The following is a 5,427-nucleotide window of genomic DNA, read 5'->3' as shown; positions in this document are numbered from 1 at the left end:
TTTATCTTCGATACATCAATTTCAAATTACAAAATCACCAAACTGTGTCTTTAAATGAAAGCAGTGTATGTGTATATTATTCGTTTATTTATTTATTAATGGCCAAGAACCCTCGTGTCAATGCTATTTTGAAAAGTCGTATGTGTAAAGATCAATGGATCTAATGGCGTAGACATTTTCTGGGAGCTGGAACCATAAATGTCGTTAATATTTATATTCGACGTTGGTTCGAGCTGCGATACTACGATAGGTGTCTACGATTCCGAGTATCGTAGATGTATAATTTTGGGATATTGCTGGTCACCGGGGAATCACGTGCACGAGGCCGATAATTAATATCTAATTAAGTTCTTCGACCATTTTTCTACGCACCTTTTCACGTAATTAATTAGTAATAAACGATTACTGGAAGCGATAGTTACTCAAATCATCGCATTGAACATTCCAAAATACTTGGCGCCATCTGCGAAGGCGGGATTCTAAATGGCGCCAAATATTTCTGAATGTTTAACGCGATTATTTAAATAACTATCGCTTCCAGTAATCGTTTATTACTAATTAATTTCGTGAAAAAATGTCAGTAAAATAGTAAATGTTACTAAAATTAATTACACGACAAAATATTTGGCGCCATCTACGAAGGCGGGATTCTAAATGGCGCCAAGTATGTATTTCCGGTTCAGGATGTTTAACGCGATGTTTTTTCAGTTGATAACTCTGTGTATATATTTTCATACGAGTCTATGACTTTTTATACATCGACGAAATTGTTGTTTAATAGAAAGTCAATAGTATTCGTCTGAACTTAACGTGTAATTGGAAGTAATTTTACAATTGTCAATTTTCTCTGGTCGATGGCCCAACACGGGAAATTTATGGATTTTAATTAGTCTAAACTTTTACATGGGACGATAAATACGTAGATATTTAAAAGAAATTCGATTTGCTGCTACAGAGCATAATTTTTTGTTAGTTTAGTAAATTTCTGATTTGGCATAGTAACTTATAATATATGGTATTCATACAATACACATATATTCTGTATTAAAATATAAATCGTTACGGTTAGGAAGAATTTTCAATTTGATAAACACACTATTAAGTATTTTTTCAAAGAAGGGTTTGTTTTATAATTATTTCCCATAATTTATTGCACTTTCCCAAAAAGAGTACATTCTTAACATATTATCCAATCATGAATTGAAAATGTTATTACAAATTACAGATACCTGGAATGTCAAAATGAAAATAATAAAAAAACGTGCGATTGTGTGATTCTATATGTATCACTGGTTTAAAGACCAATTCTTATTGCTATCATGGGAAAGAAACGGTAATACACAATGTCATATGACAAACATAGTATCTAGCCTCTCGAGGCCAAAATCCTTATTAATTAGTCTCTTTACGATTAAAAACAATTGGACTTATTTCTAATTTGTCAAAGTATTCCCATTAGTTATGTTTTCACGTTTTCCTAGGCTCTGTTTTAACATTCTAATATGTCTAAAAGTAATAACAAATTAAGCATTGAAGAGGCCTTAAATGCAACTTGATTTTGTAGGGCTATTAAAAAGAAACTTGTAATAATATTTTTCACGGGATATTTTCCGTTTGTTTTAAGGCCTTTACAATACTAACTGTCAGGTGATCGACCACTATCTAGGAAAGATACCACTTAGTTACATATACATCTTTGAAGGAACGACATTGTATATTGAGCATTCATTTAATTCTACTATGCACCATGATGTAAAATTGAAATATTGAGCAGAATATTACCGTATCAAGTGAAATAGATAAAGCATCGAATGGAATGCATTAGGAAATAATTTGTGAAACAATTCCCACTTAAAACAAAGCTGACATTGAGATACAAATAACGTTTAAATTTGTATAAAAGTTTCAGTTTTTACATATGTAATAAATGTTTTTAATAATCTTTCCAAGTAAAAAAGTATATATTTGAAGATTACAATCAATGCCACGAGAATAAGAAATATGCGAATACACCTTTCTTAACAGATTAACTATTTTACATTTAAAAGTTTTTTCGATAATACAAAACTTTTGGAATATCTAATTTTTTTTTATACAAATTGTATAAGTTAAAAAACAATATTAAAATAAAGGAATGATATGACAAATGTATTCTATGCAAATAAACGTGGTTTCATAAAAATGTACCGTTGAAAACAGTGCGTCGTATCTACTGAAATAAGTACTTGAGACTATTACTGAAACAAGTATCTTCTTGCAAGTATTTAAATATTTTCAGTGTGATGTAGAAATATATAACGATTACGCGTTGATTTGAAAAAAAATTATAATTTACTATAAGATTTTAAGTTTTTTAAAGGTTATGTCATTTGTGTTATTATTTTTATAATGTTATTTCAAGGTTAGTATGCGATCTATGAAACGAGTAAATTTTTTTCTATTAGCCATAAAAACAGTGTTCTATTTGAAAGATTTTAACAGTGAGAGTATTTTATAAAATATCAGTAATTTATCCCCAAGCCAATTGTAAGTCATACATTTATTGTAGTTGAAGAATTGATGCTAATATTAGAATCGGTTTTAAAATTGCAATTCTAATTACGCACATTCGTAGACGAAAGACAATTACAAACACTCGAAGTTCGTGTATCTTTCGGATATTTATCTACGTAGAAAAGATACATTCATATAAGATTTTCACTCAAGGCTTAATTAACAATTCTTTGTTTAGTAGATCGCTAAATAAAAGTCGTGTATCGCGTTCCTTGCATTTAAGAGCCTTGATTAAAAGTTCTAGTAAATCAACGGAATCGTAATAGAATACTGTAATAATTAGAGGACTTTAGCATCAGAATTACAATTCCGACTAAATCTTTTGCATATTAATAGCGATCAAGCTAAAATCATTTCCAGGGAATGTATTGGCTTCGTTACTTGGGTATTTTATGAATTGAAATACTCAAGTTTCTAATTTGTTGATTCAAACAACGATACGAGATGCTTAACGTATGAAAATAATGCAATTTTTGTTTTATAGTTATAAAAACTATTAAATATTGCAAAATCATTTATCGTAAAATGTCGAACACAATATTTAATAAATTGTATTCTATTCTGTAGTGCAACTTATAGGAAAGATTAAGTTTTGTACCGAATTATTGAGCCATTTTTTATACAGTAATTCCGACTTTTAAATACAAAATCGGTACTAGTTTATATGAAAATGAAGTCGGTAATGATTTTTATGTAAAGTTGAAACCGAGTTTTGCGTACATCGTCCGTCAAAAAAAACAAATAAAATGCATTGAGAACGAGATAAACGAAGTTGGTTAAATTCTTATACAGGGTGTTCGGCCAACCCTGGGAAAAATTTTAATGGGGGATTCTAGAGGCCAAAATAAGACGAAAATCAAGAATACCAATTTGTCGATGGAGGCTTCGTTACAAAGTTATTAACATTCAAAGTTACGGCTGTAGAACGCCAATTTGTCCACCTACTCGAATTTTTTTCTCGAAAGTGTGTAGGAATTCAGGGGTATGCGTAATGACCAAAAATGCTTGTAATTGACCCCTGTAATTGAATATAATTTTTTTAGAATGATTTGAAAATTTTTTTTTCCATCGAAAAATTTCACACCTTCTCAAATTTTTTTCTCGAAAGTGTGTAGGAATTCAGGGGTATGTGTAATGACCAAAAATGCTTGTAATTGACCCCTGTAATTGAATATAATTTTTTTAGAATGATTTGAAAATTTTTTTTTCCATCGAAAAATTTCACACCTTCTCGAATTTTTTTCTCGAAACTGAGTAGGATTTCGGGGATATGTCTATTCACCAAAAATGATTGTAATTGACCCTCGCAACCGAAAATAATTTTTCCAGAACGATTTGAAATTTTTGAATTTAATTGTTAATAACTTTTCAAGGAAGCCTCCATCAACAAATTGGTATTCTTGATTTTCGTTTTGTGTTGGCCTCTAGAATCCCAAGGCAAATCCAAATGCAATTTTATTCGGAGATTACGGTATTTACGAAATTTCAAAGTATTTCCATTTTCACATGATTAAAAATAATTCGAATAGGTTGATATTGATCGATCTCCATCGGAAAATTTTTTGACGTGGATGAAATTCGATCTGGCGTGCACTATGCAGAGATAAACGGCGGTAGGAGAGGGGTTATTTAATCACTTGAAGTAGATATAAAAAAAATTGTTGCTTCAAAGCAGGAATTACTGTATATTGTAATATTTAACGACGATTCAAATATCAATAATCGAATGGCAAAGTGTAAATATTTTCTAGAGTCGTTTCTCGTTACTAGAAAGATAATTAGCGAATAACACGTCGACATGAGAATATTTTTACAAATGTTTCGTACACACATGAAATTGGTTTTTTTTTTTATACTAGTATTATAATATTATACGGTATAAATATTTGCTTACAATTATTTCGATTGTGTATTGTTACTGTATGCTTTTTTTTTTTGTCCTTTTGCACAAGGTAATATAGAGGGTATAATGTACTTAAAAGTCCGATAGAATTTGTTCCTGCTGCTAAAACTACAACAATAATAAAGAATGTTGACTGCGTTTCAACTACTGTAACTACCTACTGTTACAATATTATATCTGTAACATTAGCACCATATCTGTATTGTTTTGTAGGCGAGTCACGCAATAATGGCTTAACGAAATTAACTAAAGTTTGCTCCTTACGTTTGAAAACACTTAATAGTCGCGTTATTAAAATTGCACGTTGTGCGAAACTTTACGAGTACATGAAAAATAAAATCCCGATGTATCGATAGCAGATAAAAATCAGTAAATACGGGAATTGAATGTATACCGTAAAAAAAAAAGAAAAAAGGAATTCTAACGAACATTGAATACTTTTTGTTTGTAAAACAGAACTATGTGATATTTGAGAAACATAAGATTTATGAAATCTATTATTAAAATAGTTAAAAATATACATACAAGTTATTTCTGGCGTTGATACGAAATAAAAAATATTCAATGGAATACTTGAACATAAAATTAGTTAAAAATATTCAAAGCTTTTTTACAAATAAAGTACTCGGAGTCGATATCTCGCAGCAGATAATAAACTATAACGATAAACAGTATAATGTATTGCAATGTTTATGCATTCAGCAGTCCATATATAACAAGTATTACTATCGAGGAAAATAGAAAAATCGAATTACAAAGCATCAAGCGAAGAAACACTTTTGTTATTTAAAAGAATTACGAAAGAACGTTCGAGAATGTAACGTATAAATTGGAATTAAATTATTCGAAAATTGAAGTTAAAAAACGCTCGTTGTTTTTTCGAAACTGAACGTTCCAGTTGTTTATTCGAATGAATAAAAAAACGTGATCGTCGTTAATTCCTCGTTCGAGTTATAAGTTTAAAATGTCGA

The sequence above is a fragment of the Colletes latitarsis genome, chromosome 7 (genome assembly GCF_051014445.1).
Source record: "Colletes latitarsis isolate SP2378_abdomen chromosome 7, iyColLati1, whole genome shotgun sequence".
Lineage (NCBI taxonomy): Eukaryota > Metazoa > Arthropoda > Insecta > Hymenoptera > Colletidae > Colletes > Colletes latitarsis.
The sequence above is the reverse complement of the archived record's forward strand: the minus strand, read 5'-3'. Positions refer to the sequence as shown.